Below are 17993 nucleotides of genomic sequence, written 5' to 3' on the forward strand. Positions count from 1 at the left end.
CCTTATCTTGTCATAGGAGCAAAAAGAATGAAAGAGGCACGATTGCAGAGTAGGAAGATTCTGAGCTCAACTCTTCCCATGGACACACCCAAACTGCAACCACATATAGAACAACTTTCTCTGAGAGCAACCTGAAGGCTAGCAGAACATCTCTTATACAATTAAGGATATAAAGTTAAAACCCATTGAGATAGGTAGGAGGGGCACAGATGCAATCTAGTCAGGACCAACCCCCCAGTGGGTGACCCACAAGCAGAAGGGGAGGGGATATCACAAACTTGGAAGTCCTCCCTAAGAAATGAGGGATTCAAACCCCTAACAGAGCACCTTAGCCCTAGGGACTAGAACTGGGAATATGAGCCCCCTTAACTAATTCTGAAAACCAGTGGGGCTTACAACCAGGAGAGCCAGAGGACAACAAGAAACCAAAACTTGCTCTTAAAGGGGATACTTGCTCTGAGTCCCAGCATAGAGGCAGCAGATTGAAAAGAACCTGGCACTCTAGCCAGCCTGCTAAGATAGCATGCCCCCCAGCCTGTTCTGAGCTCCAGCTCCAGTCCCTCCTACACACCAAGGCCGTAGCTCCTGGTGCACCACAGGAGAAGTCCTGGTCCGTGCTGGGCTCCAGTGGTCCCCACACCCATCTAGGTGGTGGCTCCCAGTGTAACCTGGGAGAAGCCCTGGCTTGCACCAGGCTCTGGCCCCAGCCACCCCCGTCCCCCAACCCACCCACCAAGGTGGCTGCCCTGGCATGCCCTGGGAGAAGCCCTGGCCCATGACCACTTCAGCTCCAGTTCTCCTGCCAAAGCCACAAGACACATGCAGTCTGCATAAGGGTGCTCCTATACAAGGACATGCTTTCAAGACTGGTAGAGTAACTGTTTCATCTAATTCATAAACACAGAAAGTCAAAATGAGAAGACAGAGGATGTGCTACAAATGAAAGAACATGATAGAATTCCACACCCCCCCCTAATGAATCAGAGATAAGTGATTTGCCTGATAAATAGTTCGAATCAATGGTCATAAAAATGCTTACTGATCTTGAGAGAAAAATGGAGAATACGGCAATAACTTCAAAAAATTAGAAAATATAGAAAAGAGCCAGTCAGAGCTGAAGAATATAATCAGTGAAATAAAAATACACTACAGGGAAGCAACAGCAGATTAGATAAGATAGAAAAATGCACGGGTGATTTGGAAGAAAGAATAGTGGAAATCAGCCAATCACAACGGCAAAAAGAAAAAAGAATTTTTAAAAACGAGAATAGGAGTCCTCGGAGCCAGCCTGGAGGGCGTGGGGCGCCACGCGCCCGCTTGGCCGTGCCGTCTGGGTGGGGGCGTGCACGGCCCTGGTCCCCCGGCCGGCCTGCCTGGGACTGGGGTGTGGCCCGGTGGCTCCCCGCCTGCTCCTCGCTCCTCGTGCAGCCCCTCCGTACGACCCCGGACGTGAGGCGGCCGAGCTGAGGCGCCGAGAGAAAAGGGAAATTGCAAAGCTCATCTACAGCCAGATCGACAGCATTTTTTTTTAGGAATCAAGAATCAACACTGGGCTATTTCCTAAGATTAAACCATGAAAGCCCAGTTGGAGGCTGCATGGCCATCTGCAGACTTGAACCTGAAAAATGGACTTTTTCAATCGGGGAGATCTCCTTCAGCTAAATCATCAGAAGTGGTGAGAAGAAAAGACCCCTACCCGACCAACATCCTCCAGACAAATTAAATCAGTCTAGCAAGGAATGGAGCTGTACAAGCGTGGCCAGAACACCATCTTCTGCTTGCACCATCAGTGAGCCGTCCCTCTAGGACTGCCACCTACTTGCCGGTTGCACCCAGTGCAAGGCATCCAGCTGTGTCAGGGAATGGGAGCTGAAGTCCTGCTCCACTCACCAAGCTGAGTTTATTGGTGCATGGCCGTGTCTGCCCAGATGATGTGGCTCCTTTTTCTAATTTGCACCAATGCACCCTGTATGGGCTAGTGGCATGTCTGACCGACACACTCCCATATCCCAGTCCTACCCAGGATTCTATTCCTTACCTCGGATGGATTCAAGATTTTCATGAACAAATTAGGTTTCTTTCAAAAGATGAAATTTTTGACCCAAATTGAAATTAATTTCATAGGTAAAGCTCAAAATATTATCATCGATGTGAATTACATATGTATTTATATATGCATATATAAACAGTCATGTAGATATACATGTCTGTGTATCAGAAGTTAGCAAAAGTTAAATTTGGTAAGTGTTTAAAATAAAACTATTTTGAGTATTTGAAAAAAAAATAAAAATAAAAATGAGAATGGTTTAAGGGACCTATGGGACAGCACCAAACATACTAACAGTAGCATTATAGAGGTTCCAGAAGGAGAGAAAGAAAGGGGCAGAAGATGTATTTGATGAAATAGTGGCTGAAAACTTCCCTAACCTGGGAAAGGGAATAGATATCTAGATCCAGGAAGCACAGAGGTTCCCAAACAAGATGAACCCAAAGAGAGCCACACCAAGGCATATCATAATTAAAATGGCAAAAGTTAAAGAGAATTTTAAAGGCAGTAAGAGAAAAATAAGGACTTACATACTTATAGCCGCATAAAGCTATCAGCTGATTTTTCAGCAGATACTTTGCAGGCCAGAAGGGAGTGGCATAATGTATTTAAAGTGCTAAAAGGAAAAAACCTACAACCAAGGATACTCTACTCAGCAAAGTTATCATTCAGAATTAATGGAGAAATAAAGAGTTTCCCAGAAAGTAAAAACTGAGAGCTCATTGCCACAAAACCGGGCTTACAAAAATGTTAAAGGATCTTCTTTAAGTCAAAAGAAAAGGTCATAACTAGAAATAAGAAAATATATGAAAGAAAACAAATCTCACTGGTAAAGGCAAACATATAGTAAAGGCAGTGGATCAACCACTTACAAATCTAGTTGGAAGGTAAAAGAAAAAAGTTGTAAAATCAACCATAACTACAATAAACAGTGAAGGAATACACAAAATAAAATGTAAAATATGTCAAAAGCGTATTTGCGGGGGTGTAAAAAAATGTAGAGCTTATAGAGTGTGTTCAAACTTAAACAACAGCTTAAAATAAACATATATATGTCTATATATATGGGCCGCGTGGTAATCACAAACCAAAAACCTATAACAGATACACAAAAAACAAAGAGAAAGGAACCCAAACATAGCACTAAAGAACACCATCAAACCACAAGGGAAGAGACTAAAAAAAAGGACAGAGAAGAACAACTAGAAAATAAGTAACAAAATGGCAATACATATATACCTATCAATAATCACTTTAAACATAAATGAACTAAATGCCCCATCAAAAGATACAGAGTGGGTAAATGGATGCAAAAAAACAAGATCCATCTATATGCTGCCTATAAGAGACTCACTTCAGAGCTAAAGACACACAGAAATTGAAGAAATAGAAAAAGATATTCTATGCAAATGGAAATGAAATCTGTGGTAGCAATACTCATATCAGACAAAATAGACTTTAAAACAAAGACTATAACAAGAGACAAATAATAAAGGGGTCAACCCAATAAGAAAATATAACACTGGTTAACATATATGCACATAAGAGCATTTAAATATATAAAGTCAATATTAATAGACATAAAGGGAAAAATTGATAGTAAAATAGTAGCAGGGGACTTCAACACTCCACCTACATCAATGGATAGATCATCTGGAAAGAAAATCAGTAAGGAAACAGTGGCTTTTAATGACACCTTAGATCAGATGGACTCTCTCTGTATATTTATTTATTTATATATTTATATATTTAGAGAGAGAGAGAACATTACATCCAAAAACAGCAGAATGCACCTTCTTTTCAAATGCACATGGAGCATTCTCCAGAACAGATCACAGGCTAGGCCACAAAACAAGTCTCAAAAATTTAAGACTGAAATCATATCAAGCATCTTTTCTGCCCACAGCAGTATGAAACTTAAAATTAATTATAGGAAGAAAACTATATTAATTATAGGAATAAATTATTAATTATAGGAAGAAAACACAAACATAGACGAAATAACATGCAACTAATAAACAAATGGGTCAACAAAAAAAATCAAGAAATGAAAACATACAAAACAAGTCTCAAAAATTTAAGACTGAAATCATATCAAGCATCTTTTCTGCCCACAGCAGTATGAAACTTAAAATTAATTATAGGAAGAAAACTATATTAATTATAGGAATAAATTATTAATTATAGGAAGAAAACACAAACATAGTGAGACGAAATAACATGCAACTAATAAACAAATGGGTCAACAAAAAAAATCAAGAAATAAAAACATACCTTGACATGAATGAAAATAGAAACATAAATTTCCAAAATCTGAGCAGCTCTAAGAGGGAAGTTCATAGTGATACAGGCCAATCTCAAAAAAACAAGAAAAATGTCAAATAAACTACCTAATTTTACATCTAAAGGAATTAGAAAAAGAAGATCAAACAAAGCCCAAAGTTAGTAGAAGGAAGGAAATAATAAATACCAGGGCAGAAATAAATAAAATAGAGACTAAAATTACAATAGAAAAGATCAATGAAACTAAGAACTAGTTTTTCAAAGATAAACAAAATACACAAACCTTTACCCAGACTCATCAAGAAGAGAGAAGGCCCAAATAAATAAAATTAGAAATGAAAGAGGAGAAGTTACAACTTATATCACAGAAATACAATCATAAGAGAATACTACAATTATATGCCAACAGAGTGGACAACCTAGAACAAATGGATAAATTCCTAGAAACATAAAATATTCCAAGACTGAATCAGGAAGAAATAGAAAATCTGAACAGACCAATCACTAGTAATGAAATTGAACTGGTAGTCATTCCTCCACCCCCCGCCCCAAATAAAAGTCTAGGACCAGATGGCTTCACAGGGGAATTCTACCAAACACTTAAAGAAGAATTAATATTTATCCTTTTCAAACTATTCCACAATATTGAAGAGGAGGGAACATGGCCAAATTCATTTCACAAGGCCAGCATTACCTGATACCCAAACAGAAAAAGACACTATCAGAAAAGAAAACTACTGACTAATATCTCTGATCAGTATAGATGCAAAAATGCTCAGTAACATACAAGCAAACCAAATTCAGCAGCACATTAAAACTATCACTCACCATGGTCAAGTGGAATTTATCCCTGGATGCAAGGATGATTCAAAATACATAAACTGATCAATGTGATATATCACATGAATAAAATGAAAGGGAAAAAACTATATGATCGTCTCAATAGATGCAGAAAAAGCATTTGACAAACTCAACATCTTTTCATGATAAAAAGTCTTAACAAATTAGGTATGAAAGAAACATATCTGAACATAATAAAGCCCACATGTGATAAGCCCACAGCTAATAATCACATTCAGTGGAGAAAGATTAAAAGCTTTTTCTCTAAGATCAGAAACAAGACAAGGGTGCCCACCCTCACCACTCCTATTCAACATAGTATGGGAAATCCTAGCCAGAACATCAGGCAAGAAAAAGAAAAGTCATCAAAATTGTTAAATGAAGTAAAATTGTCTGTCTCTGCAGATGACATGATTTTATATGTAGAAAATCCTAAAGACCCTACCAAAAAACTGTTATGCCTAATCAATGAATTCAGTAAAGCTGCAAGATGCTATTTTTATAGGTTAATTTTGTATTTCTATATACTAATAACAAATTGTCTGAAAAAGAAATAAAGAAGTTGATCTCATTTACAATAGCAATCAAAAACCGTAAAATACTTAGGAATAAACTTAAAGTAGGAGGTGAAAGATCTCTACTCTGAAAATTAGAAGATATTGATGAAAGAAATTGAAGAAGACACAAATATATGGATAGGTACACTACGTTCATGGATTAGAAGAACTCATATTATTCAAATGTTCATAACTACTGCCAACCATCTATAGATTCAGTGTAACCCCTATCAAGATTCCAATGGCATTCCAATTCCATTTTACAGAAGTAGGAAAAACAATCCTAAATTTTACATAGGACTACAAAGACTCCAAATAGCCAAAGCAATCCTGAGAAAGAACAAAACAGGAGGCATCACTCTTCTTGATTTCAAGCTATACTCTAAAGCTATAGTAATCAAAACAGTGTGGTTCAAAAACAAAACAACAAAACAAAACAAAAAAACCGTATGGTTTTGGATAAAAACAGAGGAATCAATGGAACAGAATTGATAGCTCATAAATAAACCAAAATATATATGGCCAACCAACATTTGAAAATGGAGCCAATGATACTCAATGGAGAAAAGGTTGTCTCTTTAATAGATGATCCGCAGAAAATTGGACATTCACCTGTAAAAGAATTTAACTAGACCCCTGTCTTATACCACTCACAAAAATTAACTCAGAATGGATTAGGACTTAAATGTAAGACCTGAAACTAAAACCATAAAACTCCCAGAAGAAAATCCAGGAAAAAAGCTCCTTGACATGTGTCTCGGAAATGATTTTTTGCTATGATTCCTAGAGTCTAAGCAATAAAAGCAAAAATTAAAAAGTGGGACTACATGAAACTAAAATGCTTCTGCAGGGCAAAAGAAACAATCAACAAAGTGAAAAGATCACCTAGGAATGAGAAAAGGTATTTGTAATCCATATATCTGATAAGAAGTTAATATCTAAAATATATAAAGAACTCATACAACTCAACAGTGAAAAAAAAAACACACCAAATAATTCAATTAAAATAGGGTAAAAGACCTGAACAGACATTTTTTCCAAAGAAGATACAGGAATGGCCAACACATACAGGAAAGGACACTTAACATCACTAGTCATTAGGGAAATGACAATCAAAACCACGATGAGATATCACCTCATGACTGTTAGAATGGCCATAATGAAAAAGACAAGAGAAAACAAATGTGGCAAGAATGTGGAGAAAAGGGAATCCTTGAACATTCTGGGTAGGACTGTAAACTAGTATAGCCACTGTGGAAAACAGTATGGAGGATTCTCAAAGTATTACAAATAAAATTACCATATGATCCAACAATTCCACTTCTGGAAATATATCTGAAAGAAACAAAGACGCTAACTTGAAAAGGTACCTGCACCCCCATGTTCATAGCAGCAATATTATTTACAATAGCCAGGGCATGAAAGCAACCTAGGGGTCCATCAATGGATAAATGGATTAATAAGTTGTAGTAAATATATACAATGGAATATTATTCAGCCATAAAAATGAGAAAATCCTGTCATTTGCAACAACATGGATTGATCTTGCTAAGTGAAATAAGTTAAATGAAGAACAACAAATGCAGTATGATCTCACATGTAGAATCCAATTAAAAAAAAACTCATAGAAAAAGAGATAGATTATCAGAAGCAGGGGGTAGGGGAGAGGAATTTGGAGGAAGGTGGTTAAAAGATACAAACTTTCAGTTATAAGATAAATAAGTACTAGCAATATAATGCACAACATGATGACTGTAGTTAACACTGCTGTGTGATATGTAGGAAAGCTGTTAAGAGAGTAAATCCCGAGTTCTCTTCACAAGGAAATAAATTTTTTTTCTTTTTCTTTCTGTTGTATCTATATAAAGATGATGGCTGCTACACAAACTTACTGCAGTAATCATTTCACAATATATGAAAGTTAAACCATTATGCTGTACATCTTAAACTTATTCAGCAATATGTCAATTACATATCAATAAAACCAGAAAAATACAGTAATATTTAGAAGTTAATTCCAAAAATAAACCTCCCAATTGTTTTGTGTATCCCTTAACTGCTTATTGTGGATATAGATGATTTTAGTACTTTGGTCTTTTAACCTTCCTACTAGCTTTTTGCATGGATAATTTCCTACCTTTACTGTATGTTTGCCTTTACCAATGAGTTTTTCATTTGTAATTTTCTTGTTTCTAGTTGTGGCAGTAATGAGGGGAGGAGAGTAAAATGCAGGGATTTTTAAATGCATTTGAAAATAAGAGATCAGCAACTTAAAACAATCCTGTATATATGTAGATTTCTATATAAAAACCTCATGGTAACCACAAACCAAAAATCTATCATAGGTATACGCAGACAAAAAGAAAACAGAATCCAAACATAACACCAAAAATAGTCATTAAATCATAAGAGAACAAAAGAAGAAGAAAGGGAAAAAACGATCTATAAAACAGTTCCCAAACAAGTAACAAAATAAGAACATACATAGCAATAATTACCTTAAAAGTAAATGGACTAAATGCTCTAATCAAAAGACAGAGAATGGCTGAATGGATTAAAAAATAAGACCTGTATATATGCTGCCTACAAGAGACTCACTTCAGATCTAGAGAAACACACAAACTGAAAGTGAGGGGATGGAAAAAGGTATTCCATGCAAATGGAAATCAAAAGAAAGTTGTGGTAAAAATACTTATATTAGACAAAATAGACTTCAAAATAAAGACTATTATAAGAAACAAAGAAGGACACTACATAATGATTAAGTGATCAGTCCAAGAAGAAAATATAACAATTGTAAATATATTTACACCCAACATAGGAGCATCTAAATATATAAGGGAATATTAACAGACACAAAAGGAGAAGTTGACAGTAACACAATAATAGTAGGAGACTTTAACACCCCACTTACATCAATGAAGAGATCACCCAGACAGAAAATTAATAAGGAAACACTGGCCTTAAATAATACATTAGACCAGATGGAGGTAATTGATATTTATAGAGCTTTCCATCCAAAAGCAGCAGAATGAACTTTCTTTTCAAGGGCACATGGAACATTATCTAAGACAGATCACATGCTAGGCAAGCCTCAGTAAATTTAAGAAAACTGAAATCATATCAAGCATCTTTTTCAACCACAATCCTATGAGATTAGAATCAACTACAAAAAAAAAACCCCAAAAAACAAAACTGCAAAAAAAACCAAGAGGAGGCTAAACAATATGTTACTGAACAACCAATGGATCACTGAAGAAATCAAAGAGGAAATTTAAAAAATACCTAGAGAAAAATAAAAATGAAAACGTGCTAATCCAAAACCTATGGGACATGGCAAAAGCAGTTCTAAGAGGGAAGTATCAATAGTATCAATATATAACGATACAAGCTTACCTCAGGAAACAAGAAAAATCTCAAATAAACAACCGAAACTTATACCTAAAGCAACTAGAGAAAGAAGAACAAACAAAACCCAAAGTTAGTAGAAAGAAAGAAATCATAAAGATCAGAGCATAAACAAATAAATTAGAGACTAAGAAAATAATAGAAAAGATCAATGAAGTTAAAAGCTGGCTCTCTGAAAAGATAAAATTGATAAAGCTTTAACCAGATTCATCAAGACAAAGAGGGAGAGGGCCCAAATCAATAAAATCAGAAGTGAAAAAGAAGTTATAGCTTACACCATGAAATACAAAAGATCATAGGAGACTACTATGAACAACTATATGCCAATAAAATGGACAACCTATTTGGAGGAGAAATGGACAAATTGTTAGAAATGTACAATCTCCCAAGACTAAGCCAGAAGACACAGAAAATATGAACAGACCAATTACCAGTAATGAAATTGCATCAGTAATTTAAAAACACCCAACAAACAAAATTCCAGGACTGGATGCCTCACAGGTGAATTCTACCAAACATTTAGAGAAGAGTTAACACCTATCCTTCTCAAAGTATTCCAAAAATTGCCAAGGAAGGAACACTTGTGAACTCATTCTATGAGGCCAGCATCACTCTGATACCAAAACTCGACAAAGATATCACAAAAAAGAAAATTACAGGCCAATATCACTGATGAACATAGATGCAAAAATCCTCAACACAATATTAGCGAACCAAATCCAACAATACATTAAAAGGATCATACACCATGATCAACTAGGATTTATATCTCAGGGATACAAGGATTTTCCAGTATCTGCAAATCAATCAATGTGATATACCACACCAATAAATTGAAGAATAAAAATCAAATGACCACCTAAGAGATTCAGAAAAAGCTTTTGACAAAATTCAACATACATTTATGATAAAAACTCTCCAGAAATTGTGCAACATAATAAAGGCCATATATGACAAACCCACAGCTAACATTATACTCAATGATGAAAAGCTGAAAAAATTTCCTCTAAGATTAGGAACAAGACAAGGATGTCCACTCTCCCCACTTTTATTCAACACAGTATTGGGAGTCCTAGCCACAGCAATCAGACAAGAAAAATATAAAATGAATCCAAAATGGAAAGGAAGAAGTAACTGTTACTGTTTGCAGATGATGATACTATACATAGAAAATCCTAAAGACCCCATCAGAAAACTACTAGAGCTCATCAATAAATTCAGTAAAGTAGCAAGTTACAAATTTAATATGCAGAAATCTGTTGCATTTTTATATGCTAACAATGATCTATCAGAAAGAGAAATTAAGAAAAAAATCCTATTTGCCATTGCATCATAAAGAATAAAACACCTAGGAATAAACCTACCAAAGGAGGTATACGACCTGTACTCAAAAAACCGTAAGACACTGAAGAAAGAAATTGAAGACAACCCAGATGGAAAGATATACTGTGTTCTTGAATTGAAAGAATTAATATTTTTTTTAAGATTTTTTTTAATGTGGACCATTTTTAAAGTTTTTATTGAATTTGTTACAATATTGCTTCATTTTTATGTTTTGGTTTTTTGGCCATGAGGCATGTGAAATCTTAGCTCCCCAACCAGGGATCGAACCCGCACCCCCGGCATTGGAAGGCGAAGTCTCAACCAGTGGACCACCAGGGAAGTCCCAAAGAGTTAATATTGTTAAAATGACCATACTACCCGAGGCAATCTATAGATTCTATGCAATCCCTATCAAATTACCAATCTTACAGAACTAGAACAAATAATTTAAAAATTTGTATGGAAACACAAAAGACCCTGAATAGCCAAAACAATCTTGAGAAAGAAAAATAGAGCTGGAGGAATCAGGCTGACTTTGAACTATATTACAAGGCTACAGTAATCAAAACAGTATGGTACTGGGACAAAACCAGAAACATGGATCAATGAAACAGAATAGAAAGCCCAGAAATAAACCCATGCACTTATGGTCAATTAATCTACAACAAAGGAGGCAAGAATACACAATGGAGAAAAGATAGTCTCTTCAATAAGTGGTGCTGGGAAAACTGGACAGCTACATGTAAAAAAATGAAGTTAGAAATTCTCTAACACCATATAGAAAAATAAACTCAAAATGGATTAAAGACCTAAATGTAAGACTGGAAACCATAAAACTCCTAGAGGAAAACATAGGCAGAACACTGTTTGACATTAATCACAGCAATATTTTTTTGCATCTGTCTCCTAAAACAAAAGAAATAAAAGCAAAGATGAACATACGGGACCTAAGCACAGCAAAGAAAACCGTCAATAAAATGAAAAGACAACTTACTGAATGGGAGAAATACATTTGCAAATGATATGACCAGTAAGGGGTTAAAAATCCAAAATATATAAACATCATACAACTCAACATCAAAAAAACAAACAACCTGACTAAAAAATGGGCAGAAGACCTGAATAGACATTTTTCCAAAGAGGATATGCAGATGGCCAACAGGCAGATGAAAAGATGCTCAATATCGCTAATCATCAGGGAAATGGAAATCAAAACCGCAATGAGATATCACCTCGCACCTGTCAGAATGGCTAACATCAAATAACAAATCTTGGCGAAGATGGGGAGAAAAGGGAGCCCTGGTGCAATGTTGGTGGGAATGTACGTTGGTGCAGCCACTGTGGAAAAGAGTATGGAGGTTTCTTCAAAAACTAAAAATAGAACTACCAAATGATCCAGAAATTCCATTCCTGGGTATATATCCCCAAACTCCAAAAACACTAATTCAAAAAGATACATGAACCCCAGTGTTCATAGCAGCATTATTTACAATTGTCACGATATGGAAGCAACCTAAGTGTCCATCAACAGATGAATGGATGAAGAAGATGTGGTACATATACACAATAGAATACCCCTCAGCCATAAAAAAGAATGATATTTTGCCATTTGCAACAACATGGATGGACTTGGAAGGTATTATGCTAAGGGAAACAAGTCAGAGAAAGACAAATACTGTATGACATCACTTATATGTGGAATCTAAAAACACAGCGAACTAGTGAATAAAACAAAAAAGAAGCAGACCCACAGATACTGAAAGCAAACTAGTGGTTACCAGTGGCGAGAGGGAAGGGGAAGAGGGGCAATATAGGGGTAGGGGATTAAGAGGTACAAACTATTATGTATAAAATAAGCTACAAGGATATATTGTACAACACGGGAAGGTAGTCAATATATTATAATAAGAAAAAAATAGACCTCCCAAAAGACACTGGACAATGGAATAAATGGAGTCTCCTTGGATGACTGTTTCCGAGGAACTTTCACTCTCTTGGCTATGTAAAACTTGTTATACATTATTAAATTGGCTTAGGATTTGTCCTGTCTTGAGTACTTATTAATTAAATATATTCGATTATGTTAACGTGCATTTAAGCTAATTTTGATAATACACCGAAGTTTTTTCAATGTTATACAATTCCAGTCATCGCCAGAGGCCATGAGCCTGTTTTTTCTCTTATAATCCTGCTCCAGGTAAGTCACTTCCTTTCCTCACCTCAAACAGCCATTCAGATAAATTTCAGGTAATTTGGCTGAGTGGTGAAGAGGTTGGACTTTGTAGTTTGACAAACATGCATTTAGATCTTATCTTTAGATCTCAGGAGAATCCCTCTTTGCCTCAGAATCCTCACCTGTAAAATGGAAAAAATACCTACCTTCTAGAATGGTTGAAAGGGTAAAGAGAGGCCCTGTGTAAATCATCCCACATAATATGTGACACATAGTGAGCAGTGAATCAATAACAGCTACTATTATTACTAACTGGGTGTTCCTTTCACTGCATGGGTGTTTCTTTGCCCATCAGGGATCTTCACTGTGTTCAACTGCCTTCTGCATCAGGAGGAGACTCCCATTTCCTGTGCCAGAACATTAGTCATGAGAACTGTAAACTCCAGTCTCAGGGACCTGCCTCCAAGACTGATTGAGATCGAAGTCAGAACACTTTCCTGAAGGTGAAGGTCGAGGGCCTTACACTTTGTACAGAAATCTGTACTGTATTTGATTGCTCTTTATTTTGATTCTTTTAAATCTGACTCACCAGAACATTGATAACAGAATTCTTCAAATGTGTGGAGAGGATTAGTAGCTAATTCTAATAGTCAAATACTTTGGGCCCAATTGCCATGTTCCCAGAGAGTTCTCATTACTTCCTGATGGCATTTCTCCCCCCTAAAGTCAATGCTACTCCCTGGTTTTGCCCAATTTCTCCCACTCTCATTCCTTTGGGCCCACACCACCCCAGGGTTTAATACCAGTTTCCTTTGTGTGTGTATAATGAGCTTTTCTTCTCTTTTGGAAGGAGTCATTTGCCTGGATTTGTGCTAAGTTTAGCTGTTTTCCACTTTAAAAAGTGAACTGAGTTAGATAATATTTGACCATTTCTACAGACATGGCCAGGACACTTCAAAGACACTTCATCAAGGGATTTCACATTTTTGTTGCTTTTTAAAATACTTTGACTCATTCTGCAAGGAGACAAGTGGAGCTTGAAGTTTCCTTTCTCAAGGGTTAGGCCGTGAATGTGTTTTGGAACAGATTTTGGGAACTGGATTCTGAATCTGACTGTGGAGGCAGAATTTCAGTGTGGGAACCAGAATCTTTAGGAAAAAATTACAGTAACTGAAATGTTTCAACTTCACAATAGACTGTTTGGATGGGCTACAAGAGGAAAAAAAAAAGAGTGGCTCAGTAATTTGGTGTGTGTGGCCCCCTTCTTTTTTCAAGGCCAGAGGAAACAAATGACTCTGAACTCACTGTGTTCACTGGTTCTTAATCCCTCATAGAGAGGCTGTGGGAATTGGACATTAAAAGACTTTAGCAAAACATCTAGAAAACAATTTATGTTCAAACAAAATTTTCACTGAAGCACTACTGACTCTTTGTCCAAATGGCTGATGCAATTTGATATAAAGTCACTGTGAATAAAGTTCTCCAGCTTTTCAAACAAAATTTTCACTGAAGCACTACTGACTCTTTGTCCAAATGGCTGATGCAATTTGATATAAAGTCACTGTGAATAAAGTTCTCCAGCTTTTCAAACAAAATTTTCACTGAAGCACTACTGACTCTTTGTCCAAATGGCTGATGCAATTTGATATAAAGTCACTGTGAATAAAGTTCAATTTATGTTCAAACAAAATTTTCACTGAAGCACTACTGACTCTTTGTCCAAATGGCTGATGCAATTTGATATAAAGTCACTGTGAATAAAGTTCTCCAGCTTTTTAAGTTTGGTGATGTGGGTGGGTGACACTTCCTTTATTTTTCCCTCTCTTTGCCAGAATCTTTAACTGACACTAATAACAACCAAATGAAGTTGCTCTACTTAAATTTTTCCTATGGGCTGAAAGAGTCTCCACAGTGAAAAGTCAGGCTACCTTCTGTTTCGCAAATCTGAGTTAAATTCCTAAATGAGGGGGGTAAGTCCATCCTATTACATTTTTTCTATATTTAAAATCTTTTAAGAACACATAAAACTATGTTAAAATTTTCCATAAAACATGTTGGGACAGGGTAGCTTTAAGGAAAGTTACAGCTTTTACTTGTCATAAAATAAATTTTAAATCAGGCGCTCCACTACAATGATGTCTTTAAAGAACTGACTTGTTAAAAATATCAGAGAACACAGAACTAAGTGAGAAACTGAGTACTGCAGGAATGATAAAGGTAATACTTATTTCCCTTGTATTTTTAAAAGCCTAGTATATACAAACTTTTTGGAATATCCATGTATTAGGAAGTGGAAATATGAAAAATAGATCCCTTACTTTCGGTCACACTACTTTCAAGGCAATGATAAGCTAACAAGACAGAGAAGCTAGTTAGAAAGTTAAAGAAATAATTTAAAAGCAAATCTTAGGTGCATAACTTTATGTCCTCTTCATATAGTATTTCTCTATGAAGTATTCTGTATTTCTCCCAGTTTGTTAGAAACAATTAAATCTAGGTGATACAAACATGGGTGTCATTCCAGTGCTTCCCAAACCATATGTGATTAAAACGCCAGTTTTTAAAAATTCATTTGAAAAAATGAATTCATTTAACTAATACAGTTGTAAAATATGGTGAAAACAATGAGGCAGTATAAAGTTATAATAATCATTTCTAAATGCTTACTCTCACTTCCTGTACTTATTGTAGACCAGGAATAAACAGTTCTCAAATGCACACCTCTCCACAGACCACTCTTAGAGGAGGACTCAATTTTAAGTTTTTTGTAATAGAAAGATTTAAAATGTATTAAAAAAGATACACATGGAATTACTGAGTGTCGTCCACATGTTTTAGCAGCTGCACCAGCCTGGAAAGAACTTGGATGTGCTCTCAAGCATCTTTAAGATGCAGTAAGTTGAGTAAATCTCCTGGAGAAGCAGCGAATGTGTCAACGTGATTTGCTTTTGATTCCTGTTCTTTGGCCACAGCCCTGTGGCTACTACTGCTGCTTCCCATGTGTTTAGTGTATCAAACTCTCCCTCTGCTGTTTCTCCCTCTCACGCTGTCCCATTTATTTATGCTTTCCCACAATTGAGGGGAAATAGCATTTTCAGTCACTTGGAGGAGAGTTTATTTTGTGTGGCAGTACCTCTAGGATCTGGCACGCTCTAGAAGTGAAAAATATTTCCTTTGATGTTTTCAAGACGGTGGCTTGTAGGGTTCCAAGGCAGAGGCTGGCAGGGCACGCAGGTAATATTACCGCATTGTGGAGGGAGGCCCATTTTCATTTTCACCCTTGCAAGGCTAATCCAGGCCACTTTGTTCGGAGCCATTCTTTAGTAGCAGACGTTAGAACTTTACCTCTTTAGGATGCTCTTGGGAATTGATTTCAACGTTCTGCTAAAGCAGAGCAATCATCCCCATACGCACAGCAGGCAGTGACACAGATACACTTTCAGCAGCAGAAAAAGAAACCAAATCCCAAACAGTGGCCACTCCGGCCTACGGCCTAGAGAAACGAGTTGACAGCTATGTGAAGAGGACGTCCAAACCAATGTGCCTGCTGGAACCGAACGGAGCGACCATGTGGAATGACGGTAACAAACCAACTACAAGCCACCTGGGGATTATGAGGACCAACTGCTCACACAGAAGGGAAAGGAACCAAATAAAACACTAAAAGGGGAAAGAGGGAAATTGGGGGAACATGCTACAGTAAGGCCTACATGCCACAGCACAAGAGAAAGAAATCCCTGGGTTTGTCTGTGGACCCTGGATGTGTTCTGCTTCCAGACCCTCCAGCCATGCAGCGGAAACTGCTTCAGTCAAAAAAGGAACTCCTGAAACGACAAGGCTCCAGGAAGAGGCTTCCTTTCCAAGAGCTGCTCAGGCCTTCCAGGATTTCTCCCAGTTAGCTGGGGGAGAGAGAGGGGATGGACAAGAGCACCACTGTCTTCATGATGGGAAGACGCCACGGCAAGTTTGAAGTTAAGTGACGATCAGAGCTTGGACACAAAGTCTTCCTTTGTAAATAGATATATCTGCATCCTGCAGCCACACGTAGACAGTCTTGCTGGGTAGTGTGGGCTTGTGTGTATATAGTGCCCGTGCCAGCTTGGAGGGTCCTGTAGGGTGATGCTTTCCCTCCTGGCTCTCAGACCCAGGTCCGTCTATGAGTTACAAAGATTAATTCCTACTTTGTGCTTGGTTTTGTGACTGGTGATACTTATGCCTATGTACTTCTTTTTAATGTTTACTAAATTGAAACCAATAGTTTTATAGAAATACAGATTTCTCAGCTCCACTCTCATGACTGAAAAATTTCTGGGGCAAATTTCAGGGAATCTGTATTTTTCTACGTTTCCCAGATGGTTCTGTCACATCAGGGCTGGAAGCCCAGTCTTTGTAACCAATGGACCAGACCATTGTTAAATAATCATTTCCAACTGAACACTTTTCTACTCTAAATTGACGTCTAACGCCATCTTTTGAATAATATTGACAGATTTTGAGTAGGGGATGAATTGCAATTTGCTTTTGTTTGGCAAATCCATTCTTCAAAGTGTAAAGAAAAGGGGCACCTAAGAGCTCTAAATGGGGCAATTCTGAGGAAAATGCACTTTTAACTCCCTCAAACTTTAAAAACATTTACTATGTGCACATCAGTTGCAAGATTATCCAGTAATCAGTCACAGATTTCCTAAAGATTTGTATAAGGCAGTGGTTTGAAGAACAGATTAGTGGGTTGGACACTGTCCCTGGAAGGAATAAAATTACATTATTAGAGTTTTGCCCTTCCCCGCTTCTACCACTTTCAACCTGAAGTTCACGTTATTGAAGTTCTTTTTGTAAGCTAAATCTAACCTCTCGTGTCCTAAAGTTCATCGTTAGAAGTAATGATTTGCCATATTCTGTCACTGCCATATACTTTCTCTTCTTCTGTACACCAACAATTTTCTTCCTGTGAAGGGGAGATGTTAGCTGTGACCTATAGCAGAAAATGGCATCTGGGTGCTGAAAACACTGAGAGGCAGCTCCCATTGTGGATCTGGGAGCCCACACTCCCCTGGGGCTTAAAACATTTCTCTTCCTGGACTGTCATGGTACCTGAAGTCCACCGTTAAATCTACCTCTTTGGGCTAAGACAGGTATGTTCCCTAACAAACAAAAGTAAGATGTGGAGACCGAAATATGTTTCACTGTGCCTCCCTTTATCCTTCCTACCTTGCTGGATCCCTTGATTCTGGGCACAGTCAGCTTCACGGACATGCTTAGATGGGCCTTGCACTTGGTTTAATGCTCTGCTATTGCCATTTTGAAATTCTTAATGCATTTTGAATAAGAGACTCCGCGTTTTCATTTCGCACTGGGCCCACAA

This window comes from Physeter macrocephalus, chromosome 20, assembly GCF_002837175.3.
Source record: "Physeter macrocephalus isolate SW-GA chromosome 20, ASM283717v5, whole genome shotgun sequence".
Classification (NCBI taxonomy): Eukaryota; Metazoa; Chordata; class Mammalia; order Artiodactyla; family Physeteridae; genus Physeter; species Physeter macrocephalus.